The sequence below is a fragment of the Acinonyx jubatus genome, chromosome B4 (genome assembly GCF_027475565.1).
Source record: "Acinonyx jubatus isolate Ajub_Pintada_27869175 chromosome B4, VMU_Ajub_asm_v1.0, whole genome shotgun sequence".
Classification (NCBI taxonomy): domain Eukaryota; kingdom Metazoa; phylum Chordata; class Mammalia; order Carnivora; family Felidae; genus Acinonyx; species Acinonyx jubatus.
In genome coordinates, this window is record NC_069387.1 from 22,122,576 (window position 1) to 22,141,679 (window position 19,104).

General features: G+C 42.3%; 1 protein-coding gene across 18 annotated transcripts in view; it reads left to right on the forward strand.

Annotated features, from left to right (window-relative positions):
- The window catches only part of KIAA1217 (KIAA1217 ortholog), a 747,790-nt gene that overhangs the window by 491,534 nt on the left and 237,152 nt on the right, over positions 1-19,104 (forward strand). Inside the window, exon 1 of one of the 18 annotated variants that reach the window (XM_053225401.1) lies at positions 9,996-14,457. The exons of the other annotated variants lie outside the window; for them this stretch is intronic. The gene's annotated coding sequence lies outside the window, so the exon portion shown is untranslated. Of the gene's footprint in view, positions 1-9,995; positions 14,458-19,104 lie in introns of those variants that run through there. 18 annotated transcript variants of the gene reach the window in all.

The window sequence follows — 19,104 nt, forward strand, 5'->3', positions numbered from 1 at the left end:
AATAGGATGATACTGAAGAGAAGGCTGTTGTCTGGAAATACATGAAGGATTGCCCTGAAGACGAATCTGATATCACTTCACAGTGCAGGGAGCCACACAAAGAGATAAAGACCTTAAGGCAAAAGATGGCTTGACCAAGTTGTGACAAAACATTGGCCTCTGTTACCAATTAGGCGGGTAGACTGTTGCTGTTCCAGAGGCTGAATGATGATCTGTCTTAAGAGGAAATATTCCCGGGAGCCCTAATTGAAGGGACTAGGGAAAGTGGGAGCTCTTCCTGAGGTGTCCTTACAGATAAAACACCTTCCTAAAGTCCCCTTGAGTAACTTCTGTATCGTGGACCAGGGCAAAACTTCACCCACCTAGAGAGTGCTCCCAGCAGGAAGACTCCTCTGTGTCTTGCTTGGCACCTCCTTGTGCTGAGGTCGCCCGTTCTGGTCTTCCTGCTTCTCTGTCCCAGACAGAGGTGATACATGAGTGTGTGCGTGTGCATGTCAGGGCTTCACGAAGCCTGGCATGCTCGGTCAACCTCCCTCCCTCTTTCCCTGCCTCCTGCCTTACTCCTCTCCTTTGTCTCTGTATGCAGAAATACCCACAGAAGATTAGCATCTCTTTATAAATTCTCCCACTGGGCTCCTTAACCATTCACTGCTACTCCTGTTTGTTAGTGGCTATGAGGGAAGAGTCGGCAAGAAAGAAGCTTAGAATTGAAAACAAGAAAGAAGCTTAGAATTGAAAACGAGCACAACGCTAGGCCATTTTGGGGGAGGAGGGAAGGCTTGGGTCACTCATTCCATTGTGCTCAGCTCTCGTGGGACGGGCTTGCTGCATTGGGTATGTTCCTGCCTGGGTTTCAGCCACTCCAGGAGAGCCTGGCTGGTGTCTTTAATGTCTTAAGGGAGGCATTCTGGGTTCCTGAAAGCCAGATTTCTGCCACTTCTGCCCTCTTGACTCTGATAAGGTATTTTAGCCTCCCAGGACCTTGTTTTCCAGGTAAAGATATTTAGCTTTTCGTTTCCCATGTGTGTTTGTGAGGCTAACCAATAAGCATTTCTCTTTTAGGTTTGAGGGGCTGTTTCTTTCTGAGACTGGAGTTGTTGCTGACTGGCCTTACCTAGTTGAGTGAATTTAGGTTTACATTTCTGTGTGGAGCCTCTAACATTTTTATTACGAAAAAAAACATTTTTTTGCCCACCGAATAGTAGGTTTGGGAGGAGTATTTAAAATGTTGTAGGGTAAGGGTGCCTGGGTGGCTCAGTCGGTTAAGCGTCCACCTTTGGCTCAGGTCATGATCTCATGGTTTGTGGGTTTGAGCCCCACGTCTGGCTCTGTGCTGACAGCTCAGAGCCTGGAGCCTGCTTCAGATTCTTTTTTCTTTCTCTGCCCCTCTCCTGTTTGCTCGCTCTCTCTTGCTCTCAAAAATAATTATTTTAAAAACTTTTAAAACAAAAAATAATAAAATGTCGTAGGGTAATTATAGATTTATGGCTAGATGCACACTCAGTCACACACCTCGAGTCCATACAGCGATTACAGAGTGATTTTTCTTTCTTTGCTCTGAGGCAAGCGGGCCAGGTAGAACACACACAGTAAAGGTCGGAAGTGTGTAAGAGTGCTTAAAATTCAGTCTTCCCTATTTTGTTATATTTCTAGCTTTTTGAGAGGGACGGGATCAAGATGGCTTTTGGAAGGATCTGCTAGTGAACAGACACCCAAATGGTAATTTGGGAAAGGAAGAGTCGAGAAGAAACAAAAGCAGACAGGTTCAGATTTTATCAAATTGACACACTTGTGTAAGGAGATGAAACCTGAGGTCTATATTAGTGTGTTGAACTAGTAATACCGGCTTTAGAGTTCAAAGAAGAAGGAGGAGGAGGAGGAAGAGGGGGAGGGAGAGGAGGTGGAGGGAGAGGAGGAGAGGAAGGGGAGGAGGAGTTAGAGGAAGAGGAAGAGGGAAAAAAAGGGGAAGAAGAAGAAGAAGAGAAAAGTACACACATAAATAAAGGGGGTGCCATAGGCTACTCTAGGAAACCATTTAACTGTGGGCGATCATATCTATCTTTCCTTCTCTTCCTTCAAAGGTTGATTGCAGGGGATAGTTGGGACAATACCTGTCATATGAGGACAACGGGGGGATTTGTAAAGAGCAGGGAAAGCAGCTATCTGACACCACATGTATCATCAAAGTTTTTCTGAAGTTATTTTAATCTGGATTTACTGTTGTGTTGGTCTTGACAATTTAATACAGAGACATTTGCCGTGGCCTTCATAATTTATCTGGACTTGAAGACTTTGTGTCTTCCACTAGAACTAATGCCTAAATCAGTCCTATACATGGTCTCAGATCCGCCTACATTGCACTCGGGTCAAATAACCTTGGCAATGCTGCTATGTGGGAGTGTGGTCCTGTAGAAAATATTTTAAAAATCTTTTACAACTGACAACACTGTGACTTTCCTCCTCACATTAGCACGCACACTTCATCCCCCACCATACCCTGCCCCATATTCAGCCTTCCTCTCAGCTCTCTTTTCGAAGCTCTTGTCTTTATCCCAAGACCGTTTGAACAAAGACTTCTTTCTTAAAGCAGCTCAGAGTCAGAGGAGTGGAGGGTGAGGAGACAGTGGGTCCAGCCATAGCTATCTGTTTCCTGTCTTAATGTCTTTGTCCCACCTATCTTCCTGTGAAAGTTTTTCTTTTCCTTCCTCCCCCTTTTCCCTCCATTCACAGAACCGAGAGACTGAGTGTGTACTGGGTACTGTGAGAGGCATGGACGTCCCACAGTAAGCAAGATGGCGCTTCCCTCTTCTTAAGGGGGGAATTAGACGTGAAATAATTAGAACTGTAGTGAGTGTTACGAACAGATTAGGAGGGGCATCTGGGTGGCTCAGTCAGTTAAGCATCCAGCTCTTGATTTTGGCTCAGGTCATGATCCCACATGAGTGAGTTCGAGCCCTGCATGGGGTTCCTCAAGCTGACAGCTTGGAGCCTGCTTTCTCTCTTTCTCTCTCTCTCTCTGCCTCTCCCCTACTCTTGCTCTCTCTAAATAAAGAAGTAAACTTTAAAAAAAGAACATATTAGGGAGGTTAAATGGGGGGCCTGACATAGCCTGTGTGTGGGATAAGGAGTCAGCAAAGTGTGAATAAGGAAAGCCAGAGAGGAAGTGAAGGGACTCGGGAGTTACCTTCAGAGGACGGGAAGGAGAACATACAAATCCAAAGGGAAAAGGGCAAAACATGCTTTGTTTTCTGCAGAACATTGGAGGCCACATTGTATTCAGTTCCAAATCTGGATCTGAAAAGACCAATTTTTGGGGGGAAAATATTTTTATTGAGTTTTTTATTTTAATTTCAGTACAGTTAACACACAGTGTTAGGTTAGTTTCAAGTGTACAATATAGGGGTTCAGCAATTCTATACGTTCTTCAGTGCTCATCATGAGAAGTGTATCCTTTAATAGGATTGATATATTTTTTTTAATTTTCAAGTTTTATTTTTATTATTGAGATTGCATTGCTTTTTTTAAAGTTTATATTTTTTTGACAGCAAGAGAGAGAGAGTGAGCTGGGAAGGGACAGAGTGAGAGAGGGAGAGAGAGAATCCCAAGCAGGCTCCGCACTGTCAGCGCAGAGTCCGACGTGGGGCTTGAACTCATGAACCGTGAGATCATGACTTGAGCCGAAATCAAGTCGGATGCTTAACCGATAGAGCTACCCCAGATGCCCCTGGATAACCCCATTATTGACACTGCATCCACCTATAAAGCGGTTTGTTTACAATGAACACCAACCTAAAAGTGATTTCCTATATTATTAATAGGATCAAGGACTAATAATTCTTTATTGATTGTCCAAACATTTCATCTTTTCTTTTTCTCGGGTACCATTACTTTTGGCGATTATGCCGTTAATCAACTCCCCCCTGCCACCCTGCAACTGGATGAAAGAAATCAAAACAAACAAACAAACACATACACAAACAAAAAACCTGCCGGGATGCTACTGTGATCATGTAACTAGCTGTAATTGGGAGGAGAGACACTCGGAGTAGACATTTGTCCGTTTTGATTACAATGAGATTGAGTTATTTAAACTTTATGCTTTTCCTCCTCTTCATAAATATAATAATAAATTCTCATTAAACATCCACTAAGTCAGGAGTCCATGAAGCTATGGGAACATAAAGATTAATAAAGATGATTTGCATTCTCAAGGATCTCCAGTCCAGTGGCAGAGACGTATATATACCCACACATGTAAAACAGGTGGAATAAATCTTCTGCGGGGAATAAGGGTAAGGCATGATAGGGAAACCCAGAGGAGAGTTCTCCCCAGGTATAAGTATCTGGAAGGACTTCAGAGAGAAGTATTTGAGTTGATCTTAAAAGAATAATAGGCTGTTAATACAGCTAAATAGGCTTTAAAATATTTTTTTTTACATTTATTTATTTATTTTGAATTTTTAATCTTTATTTATTTTTGAGAGAGAGAGAGAGAGAGAGAGAGACAAAGCACGAGCAGGGGAGGAACAGAGAGAGGGAGACACAGAATCTGAAGCAGGCTCCAGGCTCTGAGCTGTCAGCACAGAACCCGACGTGGGGCTTAAACTCATGAACCATGAGTTCATGACCTGAGCCGAAGTCGGACGATTAACCGACTGGGCAACCCAGGGGCCCCTACATTTATTTATTTTTGAGAGACAGAGCACTAGTCGGGGAGGGATAGACAGAGAGGGAGATACAGAATCCGAAGCAGGCTCCAGGCTCTGAGCCGTCAGCACAGAGCCCGACACGGGGCTCAAACTCACGAACCATGAGATCATGGCCTGAGCCGAAGTCGGACGCTTAACTGAGCCACCCAGGTGCCCCCTAAATAGGCTTTTGTAAAGGGTCAAATTATTTTAGTATTTAGTGCTTAATATGTTTTATAATGCTTTTAAAGAGAGAAAAAAACCACGATTGAAGCAGATCTGTTTTCCTTTAATCTAGGCATCCTGCTTGGCATGTGTTGATCTAGAAACAACTTAATATTCTGCTCACTCTGCTGAATGGTCTGCCTAACATTTCGCAGTAGAGGGAATCTTGAAATTTGGATGTAGGATGAATTTCCATAAAGCAGACACATTTCCCATTATCTTACGTTTAATTAAAGAGATGCTGTGCTTTCTGATTACCCAGTCACTGGCAGTGGTAGCTAACCCCGTAACTCTCTTCTCCTGCCCTGAAGCTCCCTTCTCCAGCAGGTAGTTCATCATCAGTGTGCTTAGACTAACAGTGAGTTACGGGGAAGACACAATAAAAACAAAAACAAAAAAACAAAAACAGGATGCTGTCTATGAAAAGGGAAGGATTCTGGGGCAAATCACTACTCCCTAGTTCATTTGGGAAGAAAGGTCAGATTTCTTATGTTGGCTTTTCACAAAACTGGGCAGACTAACAGTTCCCTGTGTACCATATGTCAACAACCTGTTATGTTTGAAATTACTCTTTAAAATGAGGTATAAGACTGCACTTTGCTTTCTCCCTGCCAATTAATTGACTTGCTAACCTCCTGCCAAGATTTGCCCATTTTGAAAAGGACTGCTTAAACATTCATCAAAAAGCATATAGCAAATTGTACTTTGGCAGAAACATGAAAGCTAATATTTGGATCTGAGCACCCACTCACTCAGGGCTGATCACACCGAGGGCGAAATGCGTGGGGTTGGTTTTCTCTCGGAGAAACGTTGCTTTGGGACAAAGAGCCCTTGGTCTTTGTTCCGTGCAGCCCACTGCTGGAGGATATGTTTGGCTCCCTCAAGAAGTTCTGTGATATGTTCAGACAATGCAGATACTTATCAAGGGGTGCTTTTAGGAGTTGCAGAGGGCCAAATCATCCCCTCCAAATTTTGGGGCCCCATGCTATATATAATACTAAATAAATCTCACTTCTGTGGTCGTACGAGTTGCCCTTATCCCTTCCGCCCATCTCATCATCTGCTGTAGACCCACCCCAAATCAGTGTAGGTGGGGAAGAGTGTGCCCCAGCCTGGGGTGAGTGAGAGAGAGCAGTGGGTGCTGGAAATGGATTGCTGAGTTCTGGTTCCAGGTTTATCCAAGTCATTGGTCTGGTCTGTTTCCAGACCAGAAGGTGTTGGTAATGGAAAATCCTTAATACATTCCTTGATTTCCAAAAGAGAACAATCAGTTTTCATCATCGTTTTGAGTAAGTCTTTCACATTTTGAACGCTTGTCCTGGATCCGTACCCGCGATTGTCGTTGACGTGGAGAGTAAGTGTGGTCACTGAGCACTGTCTCTTCCAGCTCTGTGACACTTGCATGAGTTGTGGCTCACATGTACCCGCTCCCCAGGTTCTGATGACGCTCTTCTCCTGTTACACGTGGGCTGCTAAAATACTCAGACCGCTCCTCCATCGTCATAAAGGCAATTCATGTGCACATGTGCACACATTCCATTGAAATCGAATACACTGTCGCTAAATTGCGCAAAGCATGGCATCTTTGTTATTTTCATCTTCTTGCCAATTAGCAAGCATGGGAAATAAAGGTGATAACTGAAGGGATACTATAGAGTAATCCTGGCATGCTCCACCCCCCCCCCAGCCCCCACTGCCCATTTCCGTTTTAAAGCATTATTTCTTTGAACTACCAGCCACAACATATAGCTCTCTATTTATTCCTCTGAGGGAAAATGGGTGAAATTGCCAGATTTCTATGAGAATTACAGGGTTTTCAAATCCTTGTGGAGAAAATTACTGAGGTTCAGTGTCACTGGAAAAAGCTTATTCTTAATTTTCCTGTAATTTTTCCTTTAATTAGTACTTTGGTTCCACTTTCAAAGCACTTTTGTAAGCCTTCTTTTTCAATTTGGTATCAAAATTACCAAAAAAATGCCATTTAATTCTAGGACTATTTTCTATTTTGATTGACATAGAATGTGTCATTCTGAAGGGAAAAAAATACTAACATTTTGATAAGGGACTCACTTAATATTTATCTATCTATCTATCTATCTATCTATCTATCTATCTATCTATATGAAAGAGAGAGAGTGCAAGCAGGGGAGAGGCAGAGAGAGAGGGAGACACAGAATCTGAGGCAGGCTCCAGGCTCTGAGCTGTCAGCGCAGAGCTTGACGCGGGGCTCGAACTCTTGGATGGTGAGATCATGAGCTGAAGTCGGACGCTTAACTGACTGAGCCACCCCGGTGTGCCGGTAAGAGACTGAGTTAAATGGGGTTTTGGAATCCCTTCTCTAGGAATGATGTTTAGTGGAAATAGATGTTGGGAAAATCTCTCAGTGTAACCAACGTGCCATCTGAATCTTGGCTGAGATTCCGGATCACAAGTGCTAATTTTGGCTTGAAGGATAACCATTCCATTAGTTATCTTGCTTTTTATTCCATTCCATTCCATTCCATTAGTTATTACTTGCTTTTTATTAAGGGCGTGAAGAATAAGGATAATGGAATTGTACACACAGAGGCCTCTTAACAATTTTTTTTCCCTGTGCATAGCTCATTCTAACTGTATATAGTCCTTGGGTACCTGCCTCTCCAACCTCTTCTATAAAAATTGTTCCTTTCAAAAATATGACCTGCCCTCATAGAAGATAAAATAGCGCTCATTGCCAGGTTCATTTAGAGCCCACCTCTGTTTTAGGCTGATCACAAGAAACACAGAGAGAGACCAAGGTTTGTGGGGACAGTCACAAGAGTAAAAAATACGACGGTGATGGGTGAGGGTGTGGGGGTCTGAGGTGGGGAGATAACGTGGCATTTCTCTACCCTTAGCCAGGCGATGGCATTAGAAGTTCTCTCAGGCCTCCTACTCCTTTCTCTCCACATGATTAGGGTCCCATTCCTGTAACAGATGTGCTGTGTCTAGGCAGTAAAATCAGATCTGGAGGAACCAGCAGGAAACTCACTCCTCACTCTGGGATGGCCACAATGCTCACTGAAAGTCCTGTTTGGTGCTAGGAGCCCCAGGCCAGGAGGCAGGGGGGCTCCGGTCTTGCCCAGTCCTATTTCCAACTCGATGTGTGACCTCACTCCCTTCCTTTTTTTTTTTTTTTTGATTTTGGTAATCTCACCTGTTGGAAAAACGTTCAAGTTGCATGCAGTATGAAACGATGTCTGAGGTTTCTTTAACTCTAAAATTCCATGAGTGACTGACCCGTTGAGAAGCGCATGAGTTCCCAAAACCACATTCTGCAGAGCCCTGCCTTCGCCAAGTCGCTCCATCATTGCTGGGAATAAAATACTGAGGTTGACTGATTGTCCAAGTCTAGTCAGATTGAATGTACATCCACAAATTGTCACCACATTGCAGCCAAATTGAGATAGCTGTTAAAATAGTAATGGATTTATTAAATAATTGTCTTTGAAATTTTTCACTTATTTTTTTCAAGGCAACCATTAACAGCCATCTTGGAATTTCATCCACGATCTGTTTCCACACACTTCTCAGTGATCCCTGTGAAATAAATCATATTGAAGGGGTTTTTTTCATAACCCTTGTGAGTTATTTGCCTGGGGGAAGAATTCTTAACTCTCCTTTTCTTCTAACTGTACATTAGAATAAAGTGTTCTTTGAAAAGTCTTAATGAAAAGAGCAAACAGGGGAATAGCTTTCAGTCTGATTCTTTCTCTGGGATCTGGGCTCTGAGAAAGAAGTTTCTGACTGCCTGAGGAATGTCAGGGGACTCCCACTGTGTAAAAGTCTAGGCCCTTCTGCCCCTTAGACAATTGGTCTGTTGACTATTTATGGAGAGCAGGCTTTGTGAAGGAAAAATATTAAAAAATGGAGAAAACTCCCAGTTCCTAGGAGTTATTTTAGCCACACTAAATATATAAGAGAGAGAAGCTGGCATTTTTGTGTGTGTGTGTGTAAGATGTCTCATTTTGCCCAACTCAAGGGAGTGACACGGTAAGAATTATGTTGAGAGATTGGTAAAGTTCCCTACGGTTACTATCAAGAGATCAGACTCTTACTAACTTTTGCAAAGTGTGAACAGGAAAGAACACTTGAAAAATAAACATCAGATTAAGTATTTCTCGTTCTCTCATTCCCCTTCCTCTAGAGATGTTCTTAGACCATGCAAGGCATTAACAATCTTCTCTGAAACCAGTTATACCCTGCAACTTCCCTTTCATGGGTGTTTTTGGTTCTTCCTTTTGGAATACTTGAGGCAGATGACGTGGCAGAATCTGTCACATCCAGCTTGCTATCTCAGTGCGTGAGGATCCCGCAAAAAGACCTCCTCTCTGTGTGCAGCTGGTCCGCGCCACATCCTTAATTAGAACCTCTTTGAGAGTGACATGGGGTATCTCCATCCTTATCTCAAGTCAAGAATGTGAATAATAATCCCAAACATAAAAACGTAAGTTCTTGAGCTTAATTAGAGCAGACGCTCAGTGCAGCAACATTTCTTTTTTTTTTTTTTTTCAATTAATTTGTTTTTTTAAATTTACATCCCAGTTAGTTAGCATATAGTGCAATAATGATTTCAGGAGTAGAATCTAATGATTCATCCCTTACATGTAACACCCAGAGCTCATCCCAACAAGTGCCTTCCTTAATGCCCCTTGCCCATTTAGCCCATGCCCCCTCCCACAACCCCTCCGGCAACCCTCAGTTTGTTCTCTATATTTAAGAGTCCCTTGTGTTTTGTCCCCCTCCCTGTTTTTATATTATTTTTGCTTCCTTCCCCTATGTTCATCTGTTTTGTATCTTGAATTCCACGGGTGCGTGAAGTCGTATGATATTTGTCTTCCTCTGACTAATTTCGCTTAGCATAATACCCTCCAGTTCCATCCACTTTGCTGCAAATAGCAAGATTTCATTCTTTTTTATTGCCAAGTAATACTCTCTCTCTCTCTCTCGCTCTCCCTCTCTCTCTCTCTCTCTCTCTCTCTCTCTGTGTATGTGTGTGTATATATATATATATATATATATATATATATATATATATATATATCTCATCTTCTTTATCCATTCATCTGTCAGTGGACATTTGGGCTTTTTCCATACTTTGGCTATTGTCAAGAGTGCTGCTATAAACATTGGGGTGCGTGTGCCCCTTCGAAACAGCATACCTGTATCCCTTGGATACATACCTAGTAGTGCCATTGCTGGGTCGTAGGATAGTTCTCTTTTTAATTGTTCGAGGAACCTCCATACTGTTTTCCAGAGTTTGCATTCCAGTTTGCATTCCCACCAGCAATGCAAAAGAGATCCTCTTTCTCCGCATCCCTGCCGACATCTATTGTTGCCTGAGTTGTTAATTTTAGCGATTTGGTGTGAGCAAAACTTTAATACAGCACAAATGACCTAGAAATACATGCCTTAGGCCATAAAACAACTGAAATCTCACAATATTATTATAATAATAAGATAATTATTAAATAATAAGATAATAGTTTGTGGTCCACATATTATCAGAGTAGTTCTAATAGCACACATTTCTCTGAATTGATTTTATGCAAATAACTAGAAATTTTTAAGTCAGGGGAAGACCTGAGGTGACTGATGTTTATTTTCAGATTGGTCTAATATTATTGGGTAATTTGGGGGAATAATGAATGCTTTTTCTAAGACTTGGTGATAAGAAAATCCAGCTATTGTTTTCTTTTAAAAAAACCTTGGAAATAGATTTAACAAAGTAGTACCCAAATCAGACAAGAGAAAATTGTTACAAAGGTGCTAACAAGAACTTTTACTTAGTCTATATCAAGAGGATTAGTCTGTTTTTCTTCTAATCTTGTTGTTGAAATTCAGATTTCCAGGGATGCCTGGGTGGTTGAGTCGGTTGAGCGCCTGACTTCGACTCATGTCGTGATCTCGTGGCTTGTGGGTTCGAGCCTTATAGCAGACTCTCTGCTCTCAGTCCAGAGCCCCCCTTGGATCCTCTGTGTCCCTCTCTCTCTGCCCTTCCTGTGCTCTCTCTCTCGCTTTCTCTCAAAAATAAATAAAACATTAAAAAAAAGAATTTTAGATTTCCATAAAAAAATAAAAGGTCTTGGATAGCATAGGCCATGTGGCCTGGACTGGATAATAGATGGAACGACCACATTGCTCCTGAGTTGAAATGGTGGCCTAACATTTCATGCTTTAGGTAAATAGCAGATTTGCAGAGTGAGTTTATACTAGTCTTAGTTTACAGAATAGGTTAAGACTAGATTTGACGTCTTGAAGCCTTAACTCTCCAGTGAATATGAATAGCGCACCTGTGAGATCCTCCTTTTGAGGATTTAAGATGAAAATATACATTATGTTCAGGAGTTCGTCCTAACAATTATGACTGATTTCTAGTAAAACACCATAATTTAGAGGACCACATAAGTATCCAACATAAGCCAGTGATCAGAGATTGTCCAATTTGTAAATCTGAAATAAAGTAAAAAAGATGAACTAACTATCTGTAAATGTACTTTGCTTTTTTGCCTCCAAGTACTGTCTTACGTATTGGTGACATTTTTGCTATAATTTGAAAACACAGTGGATTCTTGTGATTTGCAGTAGTTATGTTATCATGTGATTTGCAGTAGTTTTGTTCTATAAATTGCTGTAAACACTGAATTAGTGAATACTGAATTTATTACAGAATACTGGATTTCCTAGGGGGAAATACAAGGTGAGGTTCCCAAGAGCCTCTGGTCACAACATTTTATCAACCAGTTAACACAAAGCCTTGTTTCCCATGTATTTCTGTTTGAAAACCCCTTATATAATATGCATTGGTGATTCATTAATGATGAACCTGTGGCCAACAGTGCTGTAAATCATGCCTGAATGAAGCTTATCTAAAACAATTGTCTTGTCCATATACACATTACAGCCTTCTTGCACTTTGGAACCTAAACAGAACTTCAGCACAGTTGGGAGCCATTTTAAATAGTGAAATCACAAAAAAAAAAAAAGGGGGGGGGGCAGAAAACATGTGGGAAACATGGCACTAAACAGTGTGCAGAAAGAATTAAAAAAATTTTTTTTAATGTTTTATTTATTTTTGAGAGAAAGAGAGAGAGAGACAGTGCGAGCAGGGGAGGGGCAGAGGGAGAGGGAGACACAGAATCTGAAGACAGGCTCCATGCTCTGAGCTGTCAGCACAGAGCCTGAACGGGGCTCGAACTCACGAACCATGAGGTCATGACCTGAGCCGAAGTCAGATGCTTAACCAACTGAGCCACCCCGGTGCCCCAAGAATTTTTTAATGGTGTGAGAGCTAAAACAAGAAGGCAGAATGTGGCCTTGTTGGACATCAGCTGGGAGCGTGTTCATTCTGCAGATGCCAGCAAATGACGACAGAAGGGCTGAAAGCATCAATGTGGGGGGTACAAATAAATTTCAGCAATTGGGTGAGTTTGCAAATATGGAATCTGTGACTAATGAGGATTAATTGTATGATAATACAGTCATTTCTAGTATCTTTCTTTCCCATTAAGCCTTTACTTATGATACAGGTGAATGATGTACACATTTTAAATATCTTAAAATTTTATCTGTCAATTATACCTCACTAAAAAATTGTTTTTGACGAGACAAAAAAAAAAATACAGGTGAGATTGATGCTATTGGCTTTGTTGACTTTTAGCATCAGTGTTATTTGGTTCTTGATAGAATTTTCCGAAGTAGAGTGTATTTGCAATTATGATGTGACAGGGGCAGACTGCAGCAGGAGTCTTGCCCCTCCCTTATGCCTTCTTTGCTCCTTTTATATTCTTTTTTAACCTGTTCTTCCAGATTCAGCCCTCCAGTGAACTTGACAGTGTTGACATGAATTTTATGGGGGAGGCAGATGCTGTCCCAGTCCCCACCCTTTCTCTTTTGACCCAGACCCGCTCCCGTGTGGAAGAGAAGTTGAATCTGATTCATAAACTCAACAGCTTGAGTGCTTGCTGTGGATTTTGCTCTTGTTCAGCGAAATTGATTGAATTGGACCACAAGGTTATTGGAATCAGTGCTGTTTCATTTCATATCATTTTACATGTTATCCTAATAATGGTACAAAGGGAGTTAGATGCTATTTGCTGATCATCTATCTTACTGATGTCATTGAACAGATCGCAGAAACACAAAGGAAATTATATGGCATTTCTGCTTTGATATCCTTTGAAAATGGAAGGTCATTTCAGAAATGTTAAAGACAAAGTGACTTAAAATTCTACCTACTTCTGCTTTGGCTTGAGAACATCCCGTACTGTTCCTGAGCTAGCTACTAAATCCTATGGAAATCTGGGTGTGAATTTTCCAAAAACTTTTAAGCCAATATTCAAATGTGTTGTCCCCTTACAATCCCATCCCTAGTTTTGTAGATTGGAAATCTTCGTTGTGTTCAAACCAAGTCTTAACTCTTACCTGATCAAAAGGGGATCACTTTGCAAACACAGACCGTGTCCACTCTTAGCCTGGATTTGTTAGTTCCAGGGCATGGCCTTTTCTGGATTGCTGAATTCGTGTATTTGTTTACTTTGAAGTCAGCTTTATGCCCAGTGTGGGGCTTGAACACATGACCCCGAGACCAAGAGTCGCATGCTCTACTGACCGTGCCGGCCGGGTGCCCCTGAACTTATTTCTGATAATTCGTATGTTTCTGGGGTAGACCTGGAGCTGCTCCCATATGCACCAGAGCTGCCAGTCTGTGGCTAATTCTCCCTTCTGGACGAAAGCCACATGAACAGAGTAGGAGGAGTTGCTGCCCCAGGTGGTCTTTGAGAAGGAAGACCGAAGCCTGCCTGCTATCTAGATTTCTCCCATGTCATCTCTCTGACTCTCCCTCACCCGAGCAGACAGGTGTCAAAGGGCAGCAGAAGCACTGCCAGCCAGCAGCCAGGCCTTGGGTTCATCGTCCCCTGTGATGAAGCAGTGCACGCTGGCTTTGCTTCATGGCGCTTTCGGATGACAACTGTGTGGTTTCCACCTTTTGTCCTGTTGGTGCGTGGTCTTGGCAGTCAAGGGAGCTGTCATGGCTGAGATGCTTTAAAGCGTGGTGGCACCTCTTAGGCTCTGTGCGAAAATAGCCAGGGCAAGCGAGGCCCTGATGAGCCACGTTGGAGAGGGTTAGAGGCACCAGGGAGAAGCGTGAGGGGCCAAGCCACGGTGGGGGTGCAGAGGGTCAGCGTAACCGGCAGCTTCTGGAAAGTCTTCGTTTGTGAAAAGACTGTCAGTTAGAAGATGGATTAGAATTACTCCGTGAGGCCCAAAGCATAGAACGCTGGTCATTGTGCACAGGCTTCAGGGAGAGACGGTGTTTGCAGGGAGATAAGCAGGCAATTTTGAAACTACACAGACCTGGTTTTCAATTCACTCAGGAACGGTGTGACTTGGAGAAGACTGTTTGAATTCTGCCGACCTTCGTCTGTGAAATGTTCAAAAAGACTACAGAGCTTGCAGAGTTGTGTGAATAAGAGATAATCTATTCAAAGCATCTGGCAGGTTGCTGCCATGCGGTGGGCATTAGGTAAGTGGCGGCACCCTTGTGTCGAGTCTCATTCATCCATTCAGCACATGTTTGGCTGCTGGCTCTCATCTGGGGGTTATGTCAGGCACTAGGGAGACAAAAGGAGTAAAAGAAACAGGGTAACCTGGTGTTTGCCATCTAGTGGGACAGCAAACAAACAGGTAGTTAAAATAGACTGTGAGAAGTGCTGTGATAACGGAAGAAGTTGGCAACACGGGGGCACATAGAAGGGACTTCTAAAGCCGTACTTGTGGGGTAGGAAACTTTTCCGTGAAAGAGAATCCTCTCCACTGAGCTGTGAAAGATAAGGGAGCCAGGCAAGGAGAGAGAGAGGCCTGGGCTTCTAGGGACAGAGGCACTTATGCAGACGCCTGGAGGGAAAAGAGCATGGGTCTTTAGTGGAGCTGAACAAGGAAGGTTCAAGACACTGAGCACAGGTAACAGGATGTGATGGGTCTCAGGGCCCGGTTGGAAGTGGGGAGAGGGAGGATGTGCAGAACCACGAGGCCATGTCAAAGAGTCTAGACTTTATGGTGAGGGTAGTAGAGAGCCATTGGAAGGTTTTAAGCATGGATTTGCTTTTACAAAGCCCACTGGTTGCAAGGTGGAGGTCAGATGAACTCCAGGGTCAGGAAGCAGTTGTCAGACAGCAGGCTGGGACAGTTGGCATCAGGCTGTTGCGCTATCCCTGCGTGACAAAGGAGAGCCTGATCCAGGGTAGATGCAGTGGCAAGGAGGTTGGAGAGAAGGGGATGGATTCAAGGTGCATTAAGAAGTTGAAATCAACAGGATTTGGGGGGTGGAAGTGAAGGATGAAGGAGAGACAGGAGACAGCTGACTTCAAGTTTCTAGCATAGACATCAGGATGGATGATGGTGCCTTTCAAAAGGTGCCGGAGCTGTTTGAGAGGTTGAAGTAGATAAGGAATTTGGTTTTGGCCACTGTGTTTGGGATTGCATAGGACATTGGAGGGAAGATGTCCATTAGGCAGTTCAGCAGCACAAGGTAAAGCCCAGGAGAGAGATGTGAGCGAGAGGTGTTGATTTGAGAGTTACCTGCATATAGATCATCCGAAATCCAGGGAGTGGATGGGATGACCAAGGGGAGCGGGCAGAGATGTGGTCATAGGACAGACCCTGTACGCAGTGAGGCACCACCAGAAAAGATGAATACTTTCTCAGAAGACCTCTTTGCCTTCTACCAGTTTTCTTAGTTGTATCGATCAGCTAGGAAGGGTAAACCGAAAGCTTAGGGAATTTTCTACATTTTTGTGTTGGCTGGTAAAACCCCCCAAATTATGTTTTCATAAAGCAAATGTTGATGGGTTTAGAAAGATGGCGAGGTGGACTTTACGGAGACAAAATATTCTAGGAAAGTAAAACATTTTTGAGGGAAATTGTTTACATAGGTCAAGGCCCACCAATAGCAAAATCTGATGTCTATGTGATGAAGAGCTCTGTGATCAAACATTGTTCTTCAGAGGATTATGAAATTTACCTCACAGGGTGTACGATTTGAGTTCTCCTGGCCATGCCTCACTTGCATCTCTTACTTTGCAGGGAAAGTAGAACCAAAAGGTTTTAGTCTGCAGGTAAATCCAGTTGTTCGTAATTGTGTATGTGTTCTCTTCAATAGCATGGAGGACGTTTTAATTTAAACCTCTGGAGCGCTCCAGGTTTGCAGAAAGGGTACAGGAATCAGAATTAATGTTTGGGATGCTTGGCATTTATGTTCACCCCTCAGCATTGCAAAGATTTCCTGTATGATTAGCAATGAGGATAAGTTCTCTGTGTGCATAAGAAGAAAGACTTCTCAGCAGTCACTGGTGTTCAGTTTAACATTTTTTAAAAGGCTGTGCTTCAGTCCCTGGGTCAGGAAAGACCATACAAAACCATCCAACATGCACATTGGGAAAACTGTGTTCTGTCTTTGAAAAACTGACTCTTATCTTATTGTCTCCAAATTGCATTTCTATTTGGGACCCTTTATTTACAGTAGTTTCTGCAGAGGAAATTGGCACAGTTAATGATCCTAGATCTTACAGAAAGCCAAGAATATAAAAGGAATGCTGTGTCCAACACGCATTTAATTTAATTTCTTAGCAGGATAACTCAGACTAGAAGGCCCTAAGACCAAATCCCCTATTGTGCCTCAGTTTACAAGTTAATGGCACCATAACGTGAAGAGACTTAACATCTTGCTAATTCACAGTGAATGTGTTGGTTGTGCGATGAGAGATGAGGTGGTGCCTCATCCCTTATTTGTGCCTGAGGCTCTGATGACTAAGGCATGCACACTCTTTCTGGAGCCTTAGGTCGCTTCATGACCTCCTCCAGGAGATCTGTGCTCGTACAGCATAAAGGGGAGCAAGTCCTCAGTTTCATCTGGTTGGACAGAATACAATACTGAAATGCCCTAGCTTTCCAGAAAGCCATCAGTCATCTTGCCAGCATCTGCCTGTCCTGTGGATGCGGGGGGTTGCATTTGACCTTCCCCCACTCTGGATCTGAGTGCGTATCCTTTCTATTCTGATCCATCCTGCCTGATGTAATACGCCCTTCAGAGGGACTTGTACTAAATCCCCAGCTTCAGTTTTGTTAGGGTGGACAGAACTAGGTTTTGTGGAATGGCGTCACTGCTGATTTTTAAGTTGTTCTTTATTGTGGCTAAAACATTTGAAAAATATGAAAAATATTCCCTCATAGGCCCATCCCCTAGAACTAATCCGAGTTAACATTTTTGTTTGTGATTTTCAGTATTTTATCCAGGCACAGATATTTTTAGACAAAAGTGGGATCTTTTGGTATACTCGAACCTTTTTAATTTGTCACTATTTCATTAGCACATTCTCAAGTCATCCAAATAAGGGATATAAATTTTTAACTTCATTCATATCCTCTTAAAATGGAAGATTCATCGTATTTCAGCTCTGATCCCTTTCTGATGTTTATCAAATCCCAACTTTAGAGACTGTCTTCAAGTAGTAAATGTACATTTACCTTGTCATAACACTTTTAGGAATAATTGCAATTCTTCTGCCTTACGTATATCAGAGATTCCAGGTTAACTATGTGATGGACAATTAGAGTCCATTGTTTGTTTCATGCAGTTGTAGAAAATTCCAGCTGGCTATGTGGCATGTCATAACCGTCACCATCTCCATTAGAAAGTCACCTAATTTGCAAAGTATCCCATGATCAATAGGAAAACTACATTGCAGAGTCTCCGCCTTCAAGGATTTACCACTGTAGGTGAATGCGCTCCCGGTTTTATGGCCTGGTTTTGATATAATAGGAGCCAGTATTGCACCTGGCTTCATCGCATATAGGTTGGCCATTGGCTACTGTAAATCACCAGTGCTAGCTCAAGTCATGACATTTGTTCTAGAAAATCAGGATTGAACCAAAGCACCATGATTTTTGGGTCCACTGATTCCAACAGCCAGATCTTCCTTGTGAAATGAATTGGGAGTTAGCACCAGCATGCTTTACAACGTCATACTAGATAGATATTCACCTTCGTTGAGTGGCCACCGACCTCTTTGATTTTAAATTAAAAAAAGAGGTTGGAGATTGCTGACAGTGAAGGCACCACTGATGAAGAGTAGAGGCAGCTGAATCTGCTGAGGGTGGGCTCAAATTAATGGTTATGATTGGGGAAAAGACAAGGTAGGAATTAGGGACTTAAGAGTTTTCTCCTTCCGGTCCCTTATATCTGTGTTTTGTATCTGTATCAAAAAAATTTGCTCTGTCCATTATATGATTTGCTGGAGCCAAGAGCATAGTAACATCCTTGATTTTAAAGTCCTTTGGCATTGGTGGCATCTGACTGTCATAATTGCCATTAACACTTCGCTATACGATCTACAATATTACTCAAGTGGAGGTGTTACCATTCAATAGGGAGATATTGATGATTAATGAGTATGTAGAAAATTTATCTAGAAAATTAAGTGTCTGCGAAAAATAATGAAGGGTTTTTGCAAAAGAGCATATGAGAAAGATATTCCAAACCAAAGGCTTATGAATTCTGCATATTCAATATACATAGTTATTAAAATATTTATTTTATTACAATTAAACAAAGTAATTACAGCCTATCATTAGGAATCTGAAATTTATGTGAAAGCTTCTAAAGCTAAAATGTAATAAATCTAAAGTAGAAAAAAAAAGTCACCAATTAACTCCGGTTAGAACCTTTTGCTTCTTTTTTGCAGTGCCAGAAGGGAAAAGTTATGTGTGAAACATGTTACGGTAAAAAAGGGAAAATAATACTGCTAGTGGACAGAAATAATAGTGAGCAGTATTGAGCAGGCTCAAGTTCATCTGGTGATTGTAGCTCTGATGTTCTAAGGAGAATCTCTCATTTGGGTCTTCAGGTTTAATGTTTGACTTTATTTTTTTATTTTATTTTTCAATTTTTATTTATTATTATTTTTAGTTTTAAAGTTTATTTATTTTGAGAGAGAGAGGGAGAGAGAGGGAGAGAGCATGCATGAGCAGGGGGAGGGGCAGAGAGAGAGGGAAAGAGAGAATCCCAAGCAGACTATGCCCTGTCAGTGCAGAGACTGATGTGGGGCTAGGTCTCATGAACTGAGCCAAACCAAGAGTCCATTGCTTAGCTCACTGAGCCACGCAGGCTCCCCTT